Genomic DNA, 27,301 nt, shown 5'->3' on the forward strand with positions numbered 1-27,301 from the left:
ATGTGGCATCAGGATAAAGTTGACATTATACCAATTATACTATCAACTACAGGAGTCATACCACACAATATCCACCAGTACATCAACGCAATACAGCTACATCCAAACGTATATATACAATTACAGAAATCTGTAATTATTGGTACATGTTCAATTACCCAAAAGTTCCTGACTGCTATGTAACATATACCGTACAGTTAAAAGGAAGTCACACTTGATCAAGGTCTGCGTCAGTTTCCATTTTTAACCAGACATAACGTCTGAGAAAGGAAAAATAATAATAATACATCATAACAGTTAAATATACAATAGTATAAAGATATGTTTATGGTACATCTTACATATCCATGTAAAAAATCATTGTTGGTACAGTACTGTCACAAACATATAGGTATAATTCATTTCGCAGTTTTTTGTTTCATGTAGCATATCTCTTTTGTGTCACTGTTTAGAATTTCATCAAGTGAGTAATATGGCGTACATTTGAGCCACACTTTTACTGTTTCCTTAGTTATTCATCGGTAGTTCACTCACAGCTTTTGGGAGTTTGTTATAAAATTTCAAGCTAATGTGTTTATGGCTCTTTTGTGTTAATGTCAGCCTTGTGTATTGTAGGTCTATGTTACTATTATTTCGAGTATTATGAACATGCACTTCAGATCTTAAGTTAAAGTTCTTTACATTCTATTTAGCATATATTAAACAAATATAAATGTATATACTAGGTATTGTCATTATCTTCAGTTCTTTAAAATGATTTTTGCAACTTTTTCTTGGTGCTAGTTCTAAAATGCACCTGACTGCTTTCCACTGCCACCTGAAGATGGTGCTTGAACCCACTGAGTTACCCCAAAGAAGTACCCTGTATTGTAGTTGTGAATGGAAAAAAGCAAAGTATGTGAAGATAGCAGATTTTTACTGATAACGTTACTCACCTTGTGTAATAGAAAGAGAGTTCGAGCAAGTTTGCCACACAGATAATTTGTGTGTTTCCCTCATGTAAGTTTTTGATCTATATGTAAACCTAGTAACTTGACATTTTTTGTATTCTGTTCAATTGGTTTCAGGGTGAAGTAATTTTCTTCAGTTTTCAATTTGTTTATTGATAAAAGGTTCGCTCTGCATCAGTCACTGCTCATTTCAGTTACTGCTTTGTTGTATTCTATGACATCTTGCAGATTTTCTCCATCTGTTATTAGTGTCATGTCATCAGCATACAGTACATTGTTGCATGGCATATAATTTGAGAAGTCATTGATGTAAACAATGAACAGGAAAGGGCCAAGCACTGAGTCTTTTGGAATTCCTCTGTTTATTTTCATGGATGTTGACTTTTGATAGTTTATTTTTACTAATTGTACCCTATTGCTTAAGTATGATTGAAAAAATTGGAATGGTTATCTACAATACCATAATGTTCTAGTTTTTTTATCATTATTTCGTATGTGACTGAGTCAAAGGCTTTTGTTGAATATAACAGTGTAGCACAAGTGAGTTTCTTGTTTTCATATCCTTCATATATATTAGCAAGGAGGCATTAAACTGTTTTGGTTGTAAATAGTTCAGATCGAAAGCCAAACCGGTTCTTACTCTACTTTCAAAATAATTTTAAATTTGGATATGTATGCAGTTTTCTATTACTTTTGATATAATGGCAACTATTGATATAGGTCTACAATTGTCTGGCATTTTTCTGTCACCTTTCTTATAGATTGGGAGTGTAACTGTCATTTTCAGACATTCAGGGAATACTCCTTCTTCAAGTATGTGATTCATCAGACATGTTAGTGGCATTACGATTGCAGTGGCTATGTGTTTAACAATACTGTTACTAAGCCCGTAGTAGTCCTCATTTCTTGAGTTTTTAATATTTTTTTATAGATTTGATAATGTGGCCAGAGGTGATTTTTGACCAAGAGAATTTCTTGGTTGCTGGTGCTTGTTGTTTAAGAAGGGTTACAGCAGCTGAAATACTATCACAATTATTTTTACCAAAAGAAGAAGAAGAAGAAGAATGAGAGCTGGCACAATTTATAAAATACAGTAGAGCGTCGATTATCCGAAGTTATTAGGGGATATGGGTGTTCGGAAAACTGGTTTGTTCAGATAATCAAACTGTACATCTTTATTTGCCAAAAAGAAGTACTGTACAGTAAATTTATTCATAAAGACAGGCATCTCTTTTAGTATTACAAAGTAACATACAAAGGCAACTTCAGTTGGAATATATAGTATGTGGCACAGTTTATCAAACAAAAATACATACATATTACATATACATTTTGCATGAACAATACATTCAGTATACAAAATTAACGTTTAAAGAAAATCCTTTATTTTGGTCTGTCTAAGCAAGCCTACATGCTTACGAGCAGCTAAGTCACATACTTTTTTCATTACAAATATCTGAAACTGGTCACTTTCATCTTGGGCTTCAAATCATCGCAAGGCAGTATCTAAACAAGTGAACGCCTCAGAAGCTGTTTCTATACTTTCATCTTCACTTTCTGGAGCACTGATTGGTGAGATGCTAGTGGCGTCATCTTTATCAGCGACGACGTTTACAATCTCGCTGTCCTGCATGATTTGGTGTCCTGGATCTGCATCATCGATATTCATCCATTCATGAACCTCTTCTTCATCACATTCCTGGTAATCTATTTCTTTTAGCATGCCGAGAATTTCGGACATATAATTCTGTTCGTCATTTCTTCACGCAGCAGCACACAAGTGGTCGTAACAGAGAACAGAAGGTGACTGTTTGCACCGTGAGAAGCTCTTCTTGGGGGCGCGCAATCCTTCAAACTGCGCGCAGCAACGCGCCTCAACTGTAAGCTGGCGCAGCTGTTGCTGTGAACAGCTTTGATACTGCCGCTACTTCTACTGCCAGTGCCAAGCCGACAGAAGTGTGCCGATTGTTGAAGCACAGCGACTGGCGGCTTGGCCGGTCAGCAGCGCCTTCTGAAGGCCCCAGTAGAAGCAATGTTCCGCCAGCGGTGGCCCAGTGCGGCGACTACTGTGGGAAACTTGGTTTGGAAGTGAGGGGGATGATGGACGGTAGGGTGGGAGAGTATCAGGTGCGAGCGAGTACACAGTTCGGTTAAGCGGTCGTTCAGTTGACCGACGTTCGGATAATCGACGCTGTACTGTACTCGTTAAGGATGTTGCAATCTATAGGCACTGTGGCTTCCTGTTTGCTCATATTGATTTCACTTTTTATTATATTCCAAGCTGCTTGACGGGCATTTTTTGAGCCTGCAATATATTCATCATTTACTTTACATTTAGCTGATTTTATTTCATATTTGTACAACCTCTTAAGGGTCACGTAGTGTTTCCTGGCTTCCTCATTTTTATCACTATTATTTTTTAGTATAAGTAGCAGTGTCCTCATTTGCTTGAGCTCCAGAGTGTAGCACTTGTTAGAGTGTTGAGGTTTTTTTCTATAGTTAGGGGTGCATCTTTTTGTGATATGTGGACAGAGACTATCTACTGCATTTTTAATGATATATGTATAAACATAGAGAAATATTCATCAAGACTTTTTATATTGTGTAGTGTATTTGGCCAGTCTACCACCTTCAGTTCATGATTCAATTGTACAATATTGCTCTCTTTTAGTTTTCTGAAAGTGACTAACTGTTTAGTTCTCTCTGGGTTCATACTGCCTATTCTGACCCATATCCCACCATCATCATCAGATAACTCTAACTTAATCACATTATGCTTTAGTTGATCCTGATTTACATTACTAATTACATTGTCAAGCCATGCATCTAGTCTAGTAGGTTTATCATTTATTCAGTAGGAGTTTAGTGCCTTTAGGCTGTTAACCATGTCATTAACATTTTTTCTACTTTCTCTTATATCTATATTGAAGTCACTTGCAATAAAAATTTTGTGATTTTTGTGTTTAGTGAATAATTTGATTAGTGAATTTAGTTTACCTATAAGAACTTCCTCATCAGAGGCTGGTGTACGGTACACAGAAGCAATGATAATTTTTTGGGTATGCAGTACTGCTACTTCAAATACACTTTCAATGCAATGTTCGTGTAGGTCTATCACTGAATGCTGCAGATTTAAGTTTTCTTTGATGTAGTTTGCAACTCCAACATATACAATATTTGTTCTACAATACTTTGTGGCTAATATGTAGCCATAAGGTACACACAAATCTATTTCTGAGTCATGCAACCAATGCTCATTAATACACAGTATGCTACAGTCAATTTAGTCTGTCAAGTACTGTAACTCATTAACCTTATGTCTTAGGGATTGGACATTAGCATGACATAACATTAAATCGTTTTTGTTACTGGGAGGAATACTTGTTGCTTTTTTCTGTTGCATTATCTTTACTGTCCCTTGCAAACTGTTGTGACCAAGCTTGTGTTAGATTTGGCCACTGCTGGGAGTTTCCCTGTACCATATCTTTGAACTGAAGCCTATAAATTGTTTTATTAGCAGAGTTTAATTTTTCTCTTACAGTCCCAAGTATTTTTTTGCTTAGAAGTGACTTTTCCAAGCGATTTAGATGCTGTCCATGGCTTGTATGACAAGCTCTGTTACAGTGACAAGGTTTTTTAAGGGGCACAATTGTGGTGTGGCAGCAGTCTGAAATATCATTCATGTCAATCAGTGTTACGTTTTTGAAATGTTTACGTACTGAATCACAAGAGGGTATTTGCTTTTTTAATTTCGTTGTTCACACATGATTGTTCTATTAGATCATAACGGTGAGGTATTTTAGCCATTATTACATTGGTATGTGTTAGGTTACCCAGTGAGTCTTTCAGTGCTTTTGTTGCTGCAACTGTTTCATTGTGATACACATCATTAGCACCTCCTATAATTAATGCATAGTCCTTTGATGATAGATTCTTGCATTCTTCTTCAACACTGTCAACGACTTGGCTTCATCTTGCATTTGGTTTTACTAGTCCCTGAATTTTGAACCTTCCTGCTGCATCATCTGTTTTCAGTTTTATAGCGAACCCTCTTCCAAAACTGTCTGAGAAAACTTATAGGTTATTATAGTGTTTATTTTTTCGTAATACCTTCGTGTTCATTTGATGAGATTGTTTTATCGCAGTTTTGTTTGGGGTATGTCTTCCTTAGACTGTCACTTGATAATCACTCTCATTGTTTACATGTGTTAGAGCTGAGTATCTATTCTCATGTTCAGGGATTGTACAAAGATTAAGATGACTATTCACTTTTGTGTTGTTTGTTACCTTACAAGGTGGTCGAGGCATAATCCATCCTGTGCTGCTTTTCTGAAAATGTGTTTGCCCTGTGGACTGGGATGGTGTTTCGTTATTTAGCTTGTCCATTGTTGTTGTAAATTCTCTATGGTAAACTTCCTGTTGGCTTCTAGCATTAGATCTTGTCCTACATTCCTCACATTTCCAGTTTGTCAACAATTTCATGTTTCCTGTAAGGGATGGATCAACTTTTTCACATCTAAAGTGAAATAGTAGACAGCATTCGTTGCACTTCACACCACTTTTCACATTTTTCTTGCAACTTTTACAACGAGACGAAATTTCATCACTTGAAACTTGGGTGCTAGGATCTAGTCTTTTATCAGTGTGAGTTGTACTACGATTTTCTGTTAGCATATACGAAAGTTCATCACATTTGTATTTTAATGTATGAATTTCTTCTATTAACGCCATAATAATTATGTTTTTACAGTCCTTTTTAAGTTTACTATTGAATTCATTTTGATCACATTTTGCACATAACCATATTATCCATTTTGAAGTCGCATTTGCACATTGAAAATGAAATGCTGTTTTACATTTCACACTTTTTATTCCTTTGTGAGCTCGCTTTTCACAGTAGCAATAACCGGAATCGAGAAATATGTTCATATCACTGTTGTAGGACGTGGTTGCTATGCAGGCATTTTCTTTATAGCGTTTTTCTATTTCCTTAGTCTTTATTTCGGCTGTTTTTCCGGCAATATGACACACCATGCACATATTATTACGGTAAACACTGAATTGTTTGCACTTTTCACACATTTTCTCGCTATTTCTTTGTTTACTAACAGGAATATCACACTCGCGATTTACTTCGACCACCATCTTGGTGTCATAGATGTGTATGCTTGCTGAGGTCAAAATGAAATTTATGACTGTTTGTATTAGTATAATAAATTGGGTTCTAAAATGACCAGATAAATAAAATAAGATTGTTACAAAATTTACATAACCCTGTAAAAGTGGTAGCCTGACACTTCATGTCACTTGTGTTCTAATGATTATATAATGGTACATTTCAGTGCCCAAAATTTCCCTTTTCTATAGATATAACATTCTACCATGTAGAAAAAGATAGATTGTTACTTACTATAAACAAGATACATCAAGTTACAGACAGGCATGATTAAAAGACACTCACATATCGGTACAACTTTTGGCCACAGCCTTCGTCAGTAAGGACACACACACACACACACACACACACACACACACACACACACACACACGAGTGCCAACTCCAGCATCTCAGGCCACAATGTTGCATGAGATGGATTGCAAGCAGCAATCTGTGATGGGTGGGGAGAGGAAGGGATAGTAGTTTATCAGTGGGGAGAGAGACAAATGTGTCTGGTGAAGTGGACAGGGAGTACACTGCCGACAGGCACAGCGTCAGGAGGCTGTGAAGCAAGGAGTTGGGGGAAAAAAGGAACAAAAATGGAGAGGAGCGGATAAAGATGATCAGATGCATAGTCAGAGGGCTGCAAATAAACAGGGGAGGAGACAGGAATGGAGAGGAGACGATAGAACAGAGAGTGTGGAAACTGTTGAATGGAGGATGTGGGGACAGTATATTAGCATAGGTTGAGGTCGAGATAATTGTGGTAGCGGAGAATGTGCTGTAATGATAACTCCCATCCGACAATGGAAAATCCAGGTAGGAATATAACAATATTATGAAAAGGAAAGTTGCTACTCACCTTATAGCAGAGATGCTGAGACAAAAAGACTGTCACAAACAAAGCTTTCGGCCATTAAGGGCTTCGTCAACAATAGACGTACACACACACACACACACACACACACACACACACACACACACACAAACGCAGCTCACACACAACTGCAGTCTCAGGCAACTTTAACGACACTGCGAGCAGCAGCACCAGTGGATGATGGGAGTGGTGACTGGTTAGGGTAAGGAGGGGGTTGGGATGGGGAGGGGGAGGGATAGTATTGTGGGGGTGGCAGGAAGGGGGAGGAAGTAGTGGGAAAGGAGAATGACTGAGTGTGTTGCTGGAATGACGGCTGTGTAGTGCTGCAATGGGAACAGAAAAGGGGCTGGATGCGTGAGGACAGTTACTAACAAACGTTGACACCATGAGGGTTATGGGAAGGTAGGATGTATTGCAGGGAAAGTTCCCACCTGCACAATTCAATTGGTGGGTGGATTCCATATGGCATAAGCTGTGAAGCAGTCATTGAAATGAAGAATGTCATGTTTGGCAGTGTGTTTAGCAACAGGATTGTCCACACGTTTCATGGCCATGGTTTGTCGGTGGCCATTCCTGTGCACAGAAAGCTTGTTGGTTGTCATGGCTACATTGAATGCAGCACATTGGCTGCAGCTTAGCTTGTAGATCACATGACTGGTTTCACAGATAGCCCTGCCTTTGATGGGATAGGTGATGATTGTGTTCAGACTGGAATAGGTGGTGGTGGGAGGGTGTATGCGACAGGTCTTGCATCTAGGTCTATTGCAGGAGTATGGGCCATGAGGTAAGGAATTCGGAGCAGGGGTTATGTAAGGATGGATTAGTATATTGTGGCATAATCCATATCACTTCAGGCAGGGGGGGGGGGTACCTTCATAGTCTCGGATGTTATTGAATTTAGCATGTTAAAATTCAGGAGTAAGTAAGAAAAAGGTATTATTTGTTTTCTCCAAAAATATTCCTGCCCTAAGATACGCGCCTCCAAAGATGACACTGCAAACACCATTCTGAAGATGAGAATTTCGAAAAAAATGTTGTACCTCTGTAACAGTTCTAGATATTTTGTTACAGTTTTTTTATTTGAAAGATAATTGCTTTATGATTACAATGGTATCCTCCATTTTGGCATATCTGTCAAAATTCTTTTACTGTCACCTTTTGAATTTTTTATAATTTACAGAAAAATGTTTTTATCAAAAATACCAAGCCAGAAAAGTTAGATTTTTTTTCAGTTGATTAGTTCCATGTAGTACCATATTCTCTGTAAATGAGAGCTTCCACTTTTAAGTTGGACAGGTTTTATTTTCAAAAATCAGGAGTAATGTATGTCTTCACTGAAGTTATTTCTTACTAATTTCTTCGTTAAAATTTTTATTTCTATTGTCTTTATTGCAGTTATGTCTTATCACTTTCTTTGTTGTAGTTACGTCTTTTCACTTTCATTGTTACAGATATTTCTTACACTTTGTTGTAGTTTCTTGTCAGTTTCTTTGTCACGGTTTTTCATTGCCGGTTTCTGTATTGTAGTTATTCAGTGCTAATTTGTTTACTGAAGAGGCTTCTAAGAATCTGAAACCATCCAGTGAGTTCTGTGTTTTTGTGAGGAATTTGTCAGTTGACACAGTTGAAGTGTGTTTTGTGAAAAGGGACTCATTCAAATCTCTTCTGACTGGAGCCACAGAAGAGTGAAGTGTGCTGACTATTTGCATATCCATATGTAAAGCAAACGAAGAAACAGACTTTGTTCAGGTTGGGAATAAGTGTTCCCATTTGAAGATTCTGTTTCAAACTGAAGATGTTTCCAGTGATGACTTTTTTTTGTTCTAAATGTTTTGACAGAATAACAACAGTGATAGAATCTGAAGAAGGTGAAGCCTCCAATGGTACAGATGACGCAGATTGTGCAACAATAGAGGAAGAATTAAATACCCTCAATCAGTCAGCTACAGATCTAGGTGTTTGTCTTGTTAAGAAACAATGGTCAGTGAAGTACAGTCACAAGCTCTATCCATCAAGAAAGCGTTGAGAAATAACCGAAACTATGGATGAAGACACTACAGCAAAACTGATCACACTCTTCAAAGCAGAAATTTCATCTTCAGAAGAAAATGAACCAAAGCACTTTTGCACCTCTTGCCAGGAATTTTTCACAAATATGACTGTAGCTGTAACTCTTCAGGCTTTCCCGGCGATCTAATGACATCTTGGGTTGTTGGGTGTTCTGCCGGATATCAGCGTTGTACTTGCACGATATTTCGGTCACGTAGCTCGAGACCTTCATCAGGTGCGACCTGAGACTGCTCCTCGAGTGGACCTGGTCCAGTACTTATGCCTGTGGCCTTCCCCCTCCACCAACGGCTGCAGGCGCTTCCTCTGTGGTCCGCGCCCATTCCCTGCGACCTGCTGGAGCGTTGCTGCTCCGTTTTCCGTCCGCTGCGGTTCTAGGTGTTCCCTCTGCGGTCCGCGCCCACCAAACCCGCTCTTGGGGGTTTCATCTACGGTCTGGGGTACCAGTCGTTCCCCCTGCGGTCCGCGCCCGCTCACCACGACCTGTTGGAGCGTTGCCGCTCCGTTTTTCGTCCGCTGCGGCTCTGGATGTTCCCTCTGCGGTCCACACCCACCAGTCCCAGTTCTGGGTGTTCCATCTTCGGTCTGGTGCTCCTGGCAGTCCATCAGGGGCTCGTTTACCATCTCCATGTCTCTGGTTCTTCTGTTTGTGTAGTGTTGCAGCTGGCCCCGTTGCTCCTTTAACAATTCCAGAGCCGGATCCCAGGCTCTGCTTAGCTGGTACCCTGTGTCACGATTCACAAGATCGTCAGCCATTTTAATCTCAATCGATTCTCTTATAACACTGTCCCAAAATCTGGGTGTTTGTGCTAGAATCTTGGTATCCTCATACTTCATGGTATGATCTAGTTCTAGACAGTGTTCAGCAATGGCTGACTTAGTCACCTGTCTTAATCTAGTGTGCCTCTGATGTTCTTTGCACCTGATCTCCACAGTTCTTGTCGTCTGGTCAACCAGGGATTTACAATATACCTTGTCAATGTGGCATGTCCTACATTGGCCAGACGACAAGAACTGTGGAGATCAGGTGCAAAGAACATCAGAGGCACACTAGATTAAGACAGGTGACTAAGTCAGCTATTGCTGAACACTGTCTAGAACTAGATCATACCATGAAGTATGAGGATACCAAGATTCTAGCACAAACACCGAGATTTTGGGACAGTGTTATAAGAGAATCGATTGAGATTAAAATGGCTGACGATCTTGTGAATCGTGACACAGGGTACCAGCTAAGCAGAGCCTGGGATCCGGCTCTGGAATTGTTAAAGGAGCAACGGGGCCAGCTGCAACACTACACAAACAGAAGAACAAGAGACATGGAGATGGTAAACGAGCCCCTGATGGACTGCCAGGAGCACCAGACCGAAGATGGAACACCCAGAACTGGGACTGGTGGGCGCGGACCGCAGAGGGAACATCCAGAGCCGCAGCGGACGAAAAACGGAGCAGCAACGCTCCAACAGGTCGTGGTGAGTGGGCGCGGACCGCAGGGGGAACGACTGGTACCCCAGACCGTAGATGAAACCCCCAGCAGCGGGTTTGGTGGGCGCGGACCGCAGAGGGAACACCTAGAACCGCAGCGGACGGAAAACGGAGCAGCAACGCTCCAGCAGGTCGCAGGGAATGGGCGCGGACCACAGAGGAAGCGCCTGCAGCCGTTGGTGGAGGGGGAAGGCCACAGGCATAAGTACTGGACCAGGTCCACTCGAGGAGCAGTCTCAGGTCGCACCTGATGAAGGTCTCGAGCTACGTGACCGAAATATCGTGCAAGTACGACGCTGATATCCGACAGAACACCCGACAACCCAAGATGTCATGACTGTAGCTGTTGAATATTCTACATGCTACAGTGAAAATGTGCAAGTTTTAACTATTATTCCAGACACATTTGCAAAGAAAATTATTTTGAACCACGTTCCATCAGTATCAAAGTACATGGTAGACAAATCAAGACATGTAAGGTGCATAAAAGGAGTCCTTCGAAGACCAGATCCCTATTATAGTCATCCTGTAGAAGCAGCTCAAGTTCATATAGTGCAGTCATTTTATCTGGAAGATAAATGGGACTGTTCTCACCAGAGTGCCAGCAAAAAGGACACTATTACTGTAACAGCTGAAGGCCAAAAAGTTGTGAAAGTGAAGAGGTATATGACCCGCAGAATTAAAGAAACTTTTGCAATTTATACGAGCAACTATACAACTACACATATTGGAAGATCAAAAGTTTATGCATTACGGGCTAAGTGGGTAGTTCCACACCCACCTAGAGATGTCTGCTTATGTATGTACTGCGCGAATTTTGAACTTTATGCGGTAACTTCGAAGAACTTGCTGGAGCACATGACATATGACACCTTGGTTGAGTGTGTGAAGTCTTTAGTAGTCTGTGACGTAAAGTGAGAGACTTGTTTGTTTCAAAAATGTGGTGACTGCCCTGGAAAGGAAGGACTGTCTTTACAGACACTTGGCCTGGAAGACGTATCAGATAACTCTGCAAAAATTACATAAGCAACATGGGAGGAAAATAAACTAATCAAGAAAACTGTTGCCTTTGACAGATTCATTAATGAATTTGGTAAACGGCCAGTGAAAGCAATAACATACCTGCATCTCAAGAAATTGCAACAACACATTGCAGAAGTGAAAGGGTGTGTACAGGCTGAAGAACTATGTTTAGTGCTTCACTGTGATTTTGCGGAGAACTGGCCTGTAATTCTCCCACAAGAAGTACAAGGGTATCATTGGAGTAATGATCAGTTTTCAGTTTCTACAGGACTGACATATTTTCAAAACAAGACCACAAGTTTTGCAGTTACAGGTGATGACACAGGACATGACTCAGTACATGCTTTGCTAGCAATGCTCAAAATTCTTCAACTGCAGACAGGAGCATACAAGATCATCATTATTTCTGATGGTGCTACAAGTCATTTTTAAAATCATTAGCAGCTGTTTGAGCTGAGTAAGTCGGTAATGCCAACTGACTGGATATACAGTGCTGCTGGTCATGGGAAGGGGCCTTGTGATGGTGTAGGAGGCCTGCTGAAGCACCATGCTACAAAACATAATCTTTCCAGACCAAATACAGCTGCAATTCAGAATGCTGAGGATTTTATGAGAGTCATGAAATCTTACACATCCACACCCCTCATTCTTTTGTCCAAAGAGGAAACTGAAGTATTCCTTGAGCAGAAAAGAGAAGAATAGTCCCAAACAAATTACTCCTATGAAAGGAATTCAGAAGACGCATTTTTGGACTCAAAGTGAGAGGCAAACTCATATTACAAGCACTTTAAAGAGAAAGAAAGAAGAAAATTCTTTAATTCAGCCAACACCTCAGGAACAGCAGGATAATATTGAGATTCATAACCTAAGAAGGGGGATGTTTGTGGTTTGTGTGTATGACTGTGACTGGTGCATTGCAGAGACTATAGACACCAGTTATGAGTTAAACGAAATTGTAATGAACTTTAAGTTACTACATGGACCAGCTGCTGGATATAAGTTTCGAGCTGAAGGACAGCAACAACGCCATCAGTGCTCACGTCCAGTTCACATTGTTTTGAAGTTGTAAGTGCTCCAGTTCTTATTGGTTCAACAGCAAGGTATCACTCTATATCAAGGGAAGGTACCGAAGCAGTGGAAAACATTTTTAGTTCATTGACTGCCTAATTTCAGTACAAAACATAGTGCACAGAGGTTGTATAAATTGAAATGTTCGAGTCTTTGGACCTTTCAAATACATTTTGGAATCATTTAAAATGCTTAAAAAATGAGTCTCTTACTTATCTTTCAAACTAAAATTTTGTTAAATAAGGCTGGATTTTGAATTTTATGAGCCTGTTATGTGATAATATGATAATAAAACAGTTTTTATGTATTGAAGAAATTTCAATTGTTTATAAAGCCTGTTCAACCTAAAAGTGGAAGCTCTCCTTTTCAGAGAATGTAGAAATGTATGGTTCTAATCAACAGAAAAAATCAAACCTTTATGGATTGGCATTTAAAAAAAAAATTTCCATAAATTATAAAAAAGCTCAGAACACTATAGTAAAAGATCTTCGACAGGTAAGTCCAAATGGAGGATTTCTTTGTAATCATAAAGCAATTATCTTTGAAATAAAAAAACAACAAAATATCTAGAACTGTTCTAGAGATACAGCATTTTAAATTTTTTTACAAAATTCGCATCTTCAAATGGTATGCAGAGTGTCCTCTTCGGAGGGCTGTGTCTAGGAGCAGAATTTTTTTTTGGAGAAAATAGAAAATATGGGTTCCTTACTTAGTCCTTCATTTTAACATATGCTAAATTCAATAACATCTGAGACTATGAAGGTGAGATTGTTTCCTAGCATGCTTGAATCGGTATGGACTATGCCTTGTGTAGGTTCAGTGGACAGTGGAATACCACTGTTAGAGGGGTTGGAAGGATACCGGACAGGACATTTCTCATTTCAGGGCATGATGGCAGGGAATGTAATTCAGTTGCTCCAGTCCTGGATGATGCTGAGTTATGAGGGCAATGCTTCTCTGTCGGCAGATGGTGGGACTTTGTAAGGTGGTGGGAGACTGGAAAGGTAAGGCAAAGGAGATTTGTTTTTGTACTAGGCTGGGAGGATAATTACAGTCCATGTAGGCTTCAGTGAGACCCTCAATATATTTTGAAAGGGACTGCTCACCACTGCAGATGCGATGACCACGGGTGGCTAGGCTGTACAGAAGGGTCTTCTTTGTATGGAATGGGTGGCAGCTTTCTTCCACCTACAAACCTTGCCACAGTGACTCCATTCCAGAAATCGAGCAGGATCTCCAGTCACTACTCAAATCCTTAGGTCCACCCCAGAACCTCTCCATCATCTCTCTACTCACCCCTACCACTCCCTGCACTCCTACCTTCTACATGCTTCCTAAAGTCCATATACCTAACCACCCAGGACACCCCATTGTGGCCCGCTACTGTGCCTCCACTGAGAGAATCTCTGCTCTCGTAGACCTTCAACCTATTACCCAAAACCTACCCTCCTACATGAAATATACCTACTATTTCCTCCACTGACTCTCCACAGTTCCCGTCCCTTTACCTCACGGTGCCCTGCTCATCACCATTGATGCCATCTCCCTTTACACTAACATCCACAATGCCCATGGCTTTACCACTACTGAACACTATCTTTCCCAATGCCCGATGGATTCCAAACCAACAACCTCCTTCCTAGTCACCACAGCCAACTATATCCTCACCCACAATTACTTCTCCTTTGAAGGCATTACCTACAAACAAATCCAGGGTACAGCTATGGGCACCCACATAGCATCATCCTTTGCCGACCTATTCGTGGGCCATCTAGAGGAATCTTTCCTAAAAACTCAGAATCCTACACCCCTCACAGATTCAGATTCATTGATAACATCTTTGCGATCTGTATTGATGGTGAAGACACCCTATCCATATTCCTCCAAAAACTCAGAAACTTCTCCCCCATTTGCTTCACTTGGTCCTATTCAACCAACAAGCCACCTTCCTAGGCCTCCACCACAAAGATGGCTACATCAGTACCTCCATCCATATCAAACCTACTAACCACCAGCAATACCTCCGCTTCCAACAGCTGCCATGCATTCCATACCAATAAGTTCCTCCCATACAGCCTACCCACTCGTGGTCACCACATCTGCAGTAATGAGCACTCCCTCTCAAAATATACCAAAGGTCTCACTGAAGCCTTCACAGTTCGTAATTATCCTTCCAACCTTGTACAAAAACAAATCTCCTGTGCGTTGTCTTTCCAGTCTCCCACCACCTCACAAAGTCTCACTGTCCGTCCACAGAGCAGCATTTCCCTCATAACTTAGAACCACTGAGCTGCATTCTACGTAAGCATGACAACCTACAAGCTTTCTGCCCACATGAATGGCCACCTACAAACCATGGCCAAGAAACAAGTGGACAATCCTGTTGCTGAACACACTGCCAAACATGACAGCCTTCATTTCAGTGACTGTTTCACAGCCTGTGCCATATGGGACCTTCCCACCAACATCAGCTTTTCTGAATTGTGCAGGTGGGAACTTTCCATGCAATACATCCTGCCTTCCCATAACCCTCCTAGCCTCAACCTTCATTAGTCACTGTCCTTACACATCCAGCACCTTCCCTGTTCCCATTCCAGCACTACACAGCCGTCATTCCATCATCACACTCAGTCTTTCTCCATTTCCGCTATTCTCCCACCCCCTCCCCACCTCTCCCCTGTCTTCCACCTAACCTTCAGCACTTCACTGTCTGTCACTCCCACCATACTATACCTCCCCCTCCCCACCCTTCCTCCTCCTTATCCCCACTTAGTCACCACTCTCATCATGTACTGGTGCAACTACTCACAGTGAGGTTTCAGTTGCATGAGGCTGCAGTCATGTGTGTGTGTGTGTGTGTGTGTGTGTGTGAGAGAGAGAGAGAGAGAGAGAGAGAGAGAGAGAGAGAGAGAGAGGAGAGAGTGTGTGTCTATGTTTATTGTTAATGAGGCCTTAATGGCCAAAAGCTTTATTTGTGACAGTCTTTTTGTAGTGCCTACCTGTGACTATGCATCTCCGCTATATGGTGAGTAGCAACTTTCCTTTTCATAACATTGTAACTTCCATCTGAGCAGTTCAGAAAAGCTGGTGGTGGAGGGAAGGATCCAAATGGCTCACCTAGTGAAGGAGCCATTGAAACCAAATGTCTCGTATGTTCAGTTACATGTTGTGCTACACAGTGGTCTGCTTTGCTCTGGGTCACAGTTTGGTGGTGGCTGTTCATCTTGGTGGACAGCTGGTTCGTAGTCCTACCAATATAAAAAGCTGCACAACAATTGCAGCAGAGCTTGTAAATGATATGGCTGCTTTCACACGTGGCCCGGGCCCTGATGATGTAGGACAAATCTGTGACAGGACGGGAATAGGTGGATTGGGCATGTGTTGTACCTGGGTCTGCCATAGGGATATATGATCCTTGTGACAATGGCTTGGGATTGGCTGTGGCATAGGGATGGTCTAGGATGTTTTAGAGGTTGGGTGGGTGACAGATCACCACTTTTGGATGGGTAGGGAGTATCTTGGGTAGGATGTCCCTCATTTCAGGATACGATGATAGGTAAGCAAAGCCCTGGCAAAGAATATGGTTCATTTGTTCCAGGGTAACAAAGGGGACACTCCTTTATGGCTGGTTTTTGGGGTTGTGGGAGGATTGGAGTTGTGAGGGGAAATGGCACAAGAAATCTGTTTGAGGACTAGGTCTGGGGGATACTGCCTGTATGTGAAGGCCTTGGTGACCACTAAGCATACTGAGCAAGGTAGTTTTTGTCACTGCAGATACACTGTTCCTAGGTAAGCAGGCTATATGGGAGCGATTTTTTGGTGTGAAAGGGATGACAGCTGTCAAAATGCAGGTACTGTTGGTGGTTGGTGGGTTTAATGTGGACAGAGGTGCAAATTGAGCCATCAGAGAGGAGGAGGTCAACGTCCAGTAAGGTAGCACACTGGGTTGAGAAGGACCTCATGGAGAGGATGAAAGAGAAGGTGTTGAGGTTGCAAAGGAATGAAAATAAAGTGTCTTAGTCCAGGGTCCAGATCATGAAGATATCATCAATGAATATGAACCAGACTAGGGGTTTGGTGCTTTAGGAGGCTAGGAAGGTATCCTCTAGATGGCCCATAAAGAGTTTGGCATAGGAGGGTTCCAGGCGGGTGCCCATGGCTGTGCCACAGATTTGGGTTCTGAGAAGGGGCTAAGGTTTTAAGCAGGGATTGAAATTTATGTTGGACTTCTGGGATGGGACCACTCTGCCAAAGTTTATAGATGGAGGAGTCAGACAATTGGCAGAGACCTTCTGCCAGGTAGTCACTGCGACTCAGAAAATGGTGGTGAAATCTTTGTCTGCAGGTAGGATGTTCTGAGGTTTTGTACGGCTGTTCTTTCTTCTACTGAAAGTTTGGTATTCTGGGGAAGGGGCCTGGGGAGGGATGGTGAGGCTAAACTGGGAGTAAGGAATTCCTGGAAGGTGACCAGCAGGTGTTTAGGTAGGAGGCAGGGAGGATCATGGTTGAATGGTGATATGACGTGGAAGAGGCAGGGTTCAATGTTGTAACTATGGTTAATTTGGTTGGAGAAAGCATTCTAATTATTTACTCTTTGATTAAATTTTGAATATTTGCAAACTTATCTGCAAGATTAACAATGAATGATGTTGATCACTTTTTGTGATTCATAACATTTTTGATGAGTCAGCACCTTGCCCTAAAAGCCATGAAACTTGTTAAATACCTTCTGCAAGCACATTTTTAACACTGAATTTTAAAGAAGGTCCTAGTAACTCCTGAATTCTCTGTACCCCAACTACAGTAGAAGTGATATCAAAGAACCTATTGTTTTCCATTGCTCGAGAACTCTGTGGGTTTCTTGTTTTCAACTCACTTAAATCAAGTGTGATGTACAAGTTCATAAAAATTTGTGTTCAGCTAGTATTCACCTAGTTTAGCAAATTATGTTCTGATGAATAATCTCCCTCCTGTAGGTTTTACCACTTCATAATACATATAACTTGTTCTAAGCAAGGTCATCTCAGTTATTATGAATCATAGTTAAATGTGCATTTAACAAAATAATTTTAAAGCATAATTTGTAATATTATCCTTTTTTTACAGATAAACACAGTCACAATGATACTGACAAGATTTAGTATGGATTATTGGTGCACTATACCAAACATGTGTGTAATAACCATTCTGCTGCTGCTTCTATACCAACAGATAAAGAGAGTTACAAATTCATTTTGGGAAGTCTGGATACCACAGGCCTTTCTACTAGATATGACAGTTGTCATATTTTTCATTTTATGGATTAGTATATTTCATTTTCGAAACTTGCTTCTTGCAGCACTTCTCAGAGACTTGGAGAATATTGAGAAAAATAGTTTTATCAACTTTCATACTCCTTGTTATATGGAAGTATTGTTTAGGCAGGTTGCAGGTATATTATTATTTCTTTCAGTAATAAGATTTTGGAGAATTTTCCAACATTTTCACATCCTTGTTCTATTTGAAAAGACAGTTATCTCTATTACGTATGTCCTATCAACTATGGTAGTAATGGTACTGATTTTAAATGTAGCACTTTTCTTTTCCTGCTATTCTATCATTCATTCAGTACCAACCAATTTTTCATATATCTGTACATCTTGCTTTAGTTTGCTAATGAGAGGACTGGAGGTATCCAATAGCACTGTCTGCAAACATATGACTGGAACAGAGTCTCACACTAAACTAATCTTCTTCATCTATGGTGCCATTCTGACACTAATTTACATGAATCTGTTTACTGTGACAATAATAATGCATTACAAGGAAGTGAAGCACAGACAAAACATGTTCAGTACTTTTACCCTCTACAAATGTATTAAGAGTAAACTACAAAACTGCTTTAAGAGAACGGATGTGTCATCAGCAAAAAGGTTGCGTGGAGGTGGCGAAAGGAAAACATGCAAGAGAAAAGTAGTTCCTCATTTAGTTCCCTTCTCAATAACAAATAAGACAGATCGATTACCAAATGCAATTAAAATACCACTTCAGAAGGTATTTATGATGAAGCTTGTCACAGAAGAACAACTGAAGTTTTTGCGTGCTAAAAAGTTTGCATCTAAGGGAAAAGAAACCACAAGGCTACGAAATATGATTTCCACTGTAATCAACTGTCTTAACACTGAAAATAAATATAAAAGTGAAGAAAAAGCACCTGATGACATTTTTTATAAGGGATTTGAAATGTCAGAATATAAACTTATCCATAATGCGAAACTATCATATGTGAAGTCAGTCTTACAAAACTCTCTTCATAATATGTTCTCATGCACCACTGAAATAGACAGGCTTATTAAAACTGTCCCCTATGACACTGGAATAGTGGATAATAATGTCACTCTTGACATAAATGATAAAGAGGCACCATTTGACAACCTGCTTTCAGTACTTGAGAGCTACATCAGTGCCACAGAACGCAGGAGACAACAAAATTTTTCATTGAAAAATGATTATTGTCAATTTCATGCACCGATACAAAGAATTATGATAGCTAAAAACAAATCAAAAAATATAAAAGACTCCAGCAGAGATTTTAAACCAATTTCTAAAACTCATAAGTTCTATGAAAATAAAAATTGATATATAGTCGCCACCTCCTCCTGCAGCATCAAAAAAGATAATAATAGGTGCTACAATCAAATTCAACATAGCCAAAAGTTGAAGTTTTGTCTCTGACTATGGAAAGACTTCTTCAGAGAGATTCATCTCCATGAATGCAGAAGCTCCTCAACCCTTTGATTCAGTTACCCTTTTATCTCTAAAGCTATCTCCTGCAGTAGAAGGTGAAAGGTCAGGATATAGTTTTATATATCGATCAGAGACTGTCAGCCTGTAAAGTTATAACTGACATACATGCCAGCAGTGGAGGCTCAGTTTTTTGAGTTCTATAGTCTCATATTATCTGCATGTTTCTCCATAAGATACATATCATAATGAATATATCAAATACAATTTAAAATGTTTACTGATAGTTGGTAAGATATCAGAAGATGTCACAAACATTACAAAATTCCGTACCATAGAACAGTTATGAGAGCAGCCCAATTTCTCAACAAAATATATGTTACATAATGTATTCAAGAACATAAAATGTGATAAATCAGTGCATCTGTACTAGACATGTAAGTCGCACTGTAATATTTTTAACTCAATAATTCAAACTATTTTTTTCATACGCTATTAGTATCAATGACTACAAGTGTAAAGTGTAGAGGCTCTGCCTTAATAACTGTAACAGAGACTTCAGTATTACATTGAAATGTTTTTTGCTAAACATGGAGAAGAAATAGAAAGAAAATTGAATGACATAAAGAAAGGGTCCAGAGCGCATTAGGGAGTGACATACTTATTGAATTTAAGACCTCACAAAACTGTAGGATTCATACTGAACACCAGGGACATCTTTTTGCATGACTGCATGGTTTGTATTGTGTGAGAATTTTTCTTAAAGTTCAAATGTACAAAGAACATCATTGTTCGTAATAACTAGCAGTACCATATTTTTTGCACATAAGACATCTAGTTCAGGTACATTAGGTTTTGTGATATTGGTAAATAATTACAAGGCAGCACTTCATACCAAACTGTATATAAATATATCTAAAATATATGGCCAAATGTGTATTCAAATGTATCCAAAACACATCCAAAAATGAATCCAAATATGTAGCCATGTGTATAAAATATGTATTCCAAATATATCTCAAAATAAGACTAAGTAGTGCCTTTACATATTTATTTTCTGGACAAAGAAATTCTAAGTAATCAAGAAATGGAACTCATTTGGGAATTGCATTACAAATTGTAAACATATTTAATATTACAGCGATATACATTGTCACATTACACTGAACTTTAACTGTGAAGCTGTATGTGACAGATCATTTTTGGAACCAAGTGTCAACACAAATTGATTAACTTGATGTCAGTTATATTTGTTTAATACCTTATCTACATGTTTCAGAAATAAATATAAAATTTGATGATAAACATTTACCATTGCATGAAGTTACTGTCAATCAGTGAATAATTATCTATAAATAAAATGATAATTAGTTAGAGATGATATTGATAGTTATACTGTTATGAAGTATTACTGATACAAAAGCAGTTACATATGTAAAACAGAATAGTTCAAAGGGCAGATAAACACTATCCAATACAGAAGAAAATAGCTTGTTCACCAATCCCATGCATGCAATAATTTGCATCAGAATGCCTCTTGTAAGTCCCTACTTGCACTGCTAATTGCCACAAGCATTCTGTCTGAACATAGCAGTATCTATCTTTCCATCATACCCCAGAGATTTCCATTGCTTTTTCTAAGATTTTTTTAGGGTGAATACATCTGAAAGATAAAGTTGTAGAATAAATACAGTTACAGTTGAAATAGCCACAGGTACTAGTAAAACAAAGTACTGCATATTGGTCAACATCAGAGATACTAAAGAATTTAATTTACTGTCCTCTATCAAAACATCAGAATTCTCATTGAAAAAATGATGAATGTCTTATACACATACTATCCATAAAACAAAATAAAAGGACAACTGGAATTTTAATATATTTATGTGCATATTGGAACATCACGTGGAAATCATTCAAAGCTAACAGACCATCACAATGGATGCAGGCTAATATCATATTGCTGTAGAGCCAATCAGAAGAAAAGATGAGTGGCTATATAACCAAAAAATGTAGTGAAGTCCCAGGCTCTTCAGGTTAATGAAAATAGTTCTGAAAAGCTCTTTGACTACTGTGTCACAGTAGTGGATCAGGAAATGAAAAACTTGTAATACAAGCCAACAGCTGAAATTACCTTAAACTCCATAATGTATCTAGAAACAGTTTTAATAAGATCACACAGACTTCACTGGAAAATCATTTCTGAGCTGAGAGGCCATGGCCAAAATATAAAGTATTTCCTGATATTTTGTCTCTGACTGTGGGAGACATCTTCAGAGAGATTGATCTCCATAACTGCAAAAGATCTTAAAGCCTTTGATTCAGTTGCCATTTCATCTCTAAAGCTGTCTCCTGCAATAAAAGGTGAAAGGTCAGGATATAGTTTTATATATTGATCAAAGAGCCTCAGCCTGTAAAGGTAAATGCCAGCAGTGGAGGCTCACATTCTATGATAGAGAATCATTTTTTGTGGGCAATTACATCATCATTTTCTGTCCAATAATACTAACAAAGGACACAAAGAACTGTTGATGTACAGTTTGCATTATTTTGCACAGTAATATTGGCAATGAGGATTGAAGGACTTAGTGCAACAGCCACAGAGAATCTGTTTTTAGAACTAACAACTGGCGTAATTTAACTGTAAAATCGATAATCAATGGTGTATCAACACCTACATCTACTATCAAGTGCAGGTCCCACTGCAACAGTTTTCAGGGCTTTTTCCCATTCCATTCTTATATGGAGTCTGGGAAGGATGATTGTTTAAATGCCTCTATAAATGGAATAATTAGTCCAATCTTATCCTCACAATCCCTATAGGAATGATATCTAGGGGTTTGCAGTATATTCCTATAGTCATCATTTATAGGCAGTTCTTGAAATTTTGTTACTAGGCTTTCTTGGGATACTTTCCATCTTCATCATCTCTGTAAAACTCCCTTGCATGTCAGACAAACCTGTCACATTTCATGCTGTCCTTCGCTATATATGTTCAATATCCCTGCTAGTTGTATTTGGTATGTCATTTGAGCAATATTCTAGGGTGGATTGCACAAGCGATCTATAAGTAATCGCCTTTGTAGACTGACTGCATTTCCACAGCAGTCTACCAATAACACAAACCCTGCTACCTGCTTTACTTACAACTGAGCCAATGTGATCTTTCCATTTCATGCCCCTATTAAATGTGACAAAACATAAGAGTTTACTCATTCCAACTGTGACTCAGTGATATTATATTCTACATCCACATCTATTCTCCACAAATCACTGTGAAGCACATGGCAGAGGGTACATCCCACATTGTACAAGTTGTTAGAGTTTCTTCCCATTCCATTCACATATTGAATTGGGGGAAAACGATCCTTTAAATGGATTTGTGTGTGCTGTAATTAATCTAATGTTTATGTCACAATCCCTATGGGAGCAATATGTAGGGGGTTGCAGTATATTCCTAGAGTCATTATTTATAGCCAGTCCTTGAAGTTTAGTAAGTAGGCTTTTTTGGTGTATTCTATGCCCACCTTCGAGAGTCTGCCAGTTCAGTTTCTTCTGAATCTTTCTGACTGTCTCCCATGGATCACACAAACCTGTGACCATCCATGCTGCCCTTCTGTAGATGCATTCAATATCCCCTGTTAGTCCTGTCTAGTGTGGTTCACACACATTTCAGCAATATTCCAGAATGTGTCCCATGATCATTCCAGAAGCATTCTCTTTTGTAGACTGATTGCAATTTCCCAATATTCTACCAATAAACCAAATCCCACAACCTGCCTTACCTGATCCTCCGTGATCATTCTGTTTCATATCCCTACAAAGTGTTACATCCAGGCATTTGTAGGAGATGGTCGATTCCAACAGTGACTCATTGACATTATAGTCGCAGGATACTAAGTTCTTTTTGTTTTGTGAATTGCACAGTTTTAAATTTCTGAACATTTAAAGCAAGTTGCAAATCTTTGCCCCACTTTGAAATCTTATCAAGATCTGGCTAAATATTTATGCAACTTCTTTCAGACATTACTTCACAGCTGAGAACTGCATCATCTGCAAAACATCTGAGATTATTATTAATATTACCAGCCAGGGCATCAACATACAACACGAGCAGCATGAATCCTAGCACACATGCCTAAGGCATATCCAAAGTTACTCTTACATCCAACAATGACTCTCCATCCAAGATAACATGCTGCACCATCCCTACCAAAAAACCTACAGCCCAGTCACAAGTATGATTGTACTTCTGACGATAAAAATAGATGTGGTACTGAGTCAAATGCTTTTCAGAAATTGAGAAATACTTCATCTACCATGGTTGGCATGGAGGAGGTCACTGGATTTGAGCTACATCATCACGTTTGAGCTGAGAATATGTCGTAAGATTCTACAACAAATCAATGTCAGGGGTATTGGATGGGAGCTTTGTGGATCACATCTGCTACCCCTTCATAAACAGATGTGAGCTGAAGTTTCTTCCAGCTAATGGGCACAATTTTTTGTTTGAGGAATCTACAATAGACCGTAGTTAGAAGTGTGGCTAACTCAGCAGCAAATTCAGTGCAGACTGTGATAGGGATTCCATCAGGGCCTGGAGCTTTGTTCAGTACTTGTAGGATATGCCTACTATGTTTTTTCATTTTGTTGAGTGCACAACTTTACATTTCTGAACATTTAAATCAAGTTGCCAATCTTTGCCACACTTTGAAATCTTATAGAGGTCTCACTGAATAACTGTACAGCTTTGTTCTTACTGTACTTCATTGGAGATAACTGCATCACTTGCATTAACTCTGAGGTTAGTACTAATATTGTCTGCAAGATCATTAATGTTCAGCCAGAAGAGTAAGGGACCCAATTCACTTCCATGAGGTACGCCCGAAGTTACTTCTACATATGTCGATGATTCTCCTTCCAAAATAACATGCTATGGCTTTCCAACCAAGAAATCCTCAGTACAATCACAAATTTCGTCTGATACCCCATATGATCATACTTTTGGTAATAAGTGTTGGTGTCAAACTGAGTCAAATGCTTTTCAGCAATGGAAAAATGCTACAACTACATGACTGTCTTGATCAATAGCTTTCAGGTTATCATGTGAGAAAAGAGTGAGTTGAGTTCCATGTGATCAATGTATTCGAAATCCACACTGGTTGGCATGGAGAAGGTCTTTCCGCTCATGATACTTCGTTTTGTTTGATCTTAGAATATGTTATAAGATTCTACAACAACTGAATGTCAAGTATATTGGATGTTAGTTTTGTGGCTCACTTCTGCTACCCAAATTTTAGACAGGTTAACCTGCACTGTCTTCCAGCCATTGGGCACAGTTTTTTGTTCAATGCTTCTACAAGAACTTGTAGTTACAAGCAGGGTTAACTCAGCAGCAAGTTGGGTGTAGAATCTGAAAAGGATTCTGCTGGGCCATGGGGCTTTCTTTGAATGGTTTCAACTATGTCTCCACCCTACTGACACTAATATCTACTTCACTTGTCTTTTTGGTGGTACAGGAACTAACTGGGACATTAGTTCTTTTGGGAAAAAATATTTGAAAGCAGAGTTAAGCGTTTCTGCTTTTACAATAATTGTTAGAGGAACCATCTTAAGTTGTATAGGAAGTTTTATTTAACTATCGATGACTAGTTTGGCCAGCTTGTCCATTATCAAATCATCCATGTTTATTAAATCTTACATTACAAACATACACTCCTGGAAATGGAAAAAAGAACACATTGACACCGGCGTGTCAGACCCACCATACTTGCTCCGGACACTGCGAGAGGGCTGTACAAGCAATGATCACACGCACGGCACAGCGGACACACCAGGAACCGCGGTGTTGGCCGTCGAATGACGCTAGCTGCGCAGCATTTGTGCACCGCCGCCGTCAGTGTCAGCCAGTTTGCCGTGGCATACGGAGCTCCATCGCAGTCTTTAACACTGGTAGCATGCCGCGACAGCGTGGACGTGAACCGTATGTGCAGTTGACGGACTTTGAGCGAGGGCATATAGTGGGCATGCGGGAGGCCGGGTGGACGTACCGCCGAATTGCTCAACACGTGGGGCGTGAGGTCTCCACAGTACATCGATGTTGTCGCCAGTGGTCGGCGGAAGGTGCACGTGCCCGTCGACCTGGGACCGGACCGCAGCGACGCACGGATGCACGCCAAGACCGTAGGATCCTACGCAGTGCCGTAGGGGACCGCACCGCCACTTCCCAGCAAATTAGGGACACTGTTGCTCCTGGGGTATCGGCGAGGACCATTCGCAACCGTCTCCATGAAGCTGGGCTACAGTCCCGCACACCGTTAGGCCGTCTTCCGCTCACGCCCCAGCATCGTGCAGCCCGCCTCCAGTGGTGTCGCGACAGGCGTGAATGGAGGGACGAATGGAGACGTGTCGTCTTCAGCGATGAGAGTCGCTTCTGCCTTGGTGCCAATGATGGTCGTATGCGTGTTTGGCGCCGTGCAGGTGAGCGCCACAATCAGGACTGCATACGACTGAGGCACACAGGGCCAACACCCGGCATCATGGTGTGGGGAGCGATCTCCTACACTGGTCGTACACCACTGGTGATCGTCGAGGGGACACTGAATAGTGCACGGTACATCCAAACCGTCATCGAACCCTTCGTTCTACCATTCCTAGACCGGCAAGGGAACTTGCTGTTCCAACAGGACAATGCACGTCCGCATGTATCCCGTGCCACCCAACGTGCTCTAGAAGGTGTAAGTCAACTACCCTGGCCAGCAAGATCTCCGGATCTGTCCCCCATTGAGCATGTTTGGGACTGGATGAAGCGTCGTCTCACGCGGTCTGCACGTCCAGCACGAACGCTGGTCCAACTGAGGCGCCAGGTGGAAATGGCATGGCAAGCCGTTCCACAGGACTACATCCAGCATCTCTACGATCGTCTCCATGGGAGAATAGCAGCCTGCATTGCTGCGAAAGGTGGATATACACTATACTAGTGCCGACATTGTGCATGCTCTGTTGCCTGTGTCTATGTGCCTGTGGTTCTGTCAGTGTGATCATGTGATGTATCTGACCCCAGGAATGTGTCAATAAAGATTCTCCTTCCTGGGACAATGAATTCACGGTGTTCTTATTTCAATTTCCAGGAGTGTACATGCATATAAAATACTGGCCACAAAACATATAAATGTGGCAATATAAAATATATTGTCCATGGCCGAACATCACTGTATGACACTTTGACATACAGCGATGTTCGTGCACATCTAGTTGTAATGCAAGACGTATGTACATCGACAATTTGATGATGGACATGCTGTCCGAAAATAGTCATCAATAAATAAATAAAACTTCCTACACAGCTTGAGATGGTTTCTCTACCGGTAATTGTAATATGTTGAAGGAGTCACAGTAAAGTCTCACTGCAGGACAAAGTTTTATTGCTAAATGCTTACAAAATGTGTCGTGTAATGCAAAAAACCACATACACAAATGCTACATGTAAATATAGTCTTTTTACCAGTAATTTCACTACAGAAGTTCCAGATGGCAGCATGGTATATGCAACTGCGGAGTTCACCAATTACTAACACTTGACACATAATACTATTTACAAATATAGAAGAAACAAACAAAACTGAACATTTTTAGTTGGTTATTACAAAATTCCCACTTCAATTAATAAATGTTTAACACTTCCACTGTCTTTTGTCATTACTATCTTCAGTTGTACAGCAAGAGAGCAGTTGTCTTAGCTTATTCAAGTTTCTAGTGACTAGCTTGGTGATAACATCTTCTTGCTGGTCAGCAGGGCTTACTGTTCCAGGTGGAAGAAGTCCAAGTCGATTTTTTCTCATACAAAATGATACGTCACATGTGTTTTGTTCGCTTATAATGTTCAGGTTTCTTGATTAACTGTATACCACTCTGAGAGTCAATATACAGGGTGGCAGCAGTTTCTTTTAG

Source organism: Schistocerca americana, chromosome 1, assembly GCF_021461395.2.
Source record: "Schistocerca americana isolate TAMUIC-IGC-003095 chromosome 1, iqSchAmer2.1, whole genome shotgun sequence".
NCBI lineage: Eukaryota > Metazoa > Arthropoda > Insecta > Orthoptera > Acrididae > Schistocerca > Schistocerca americana.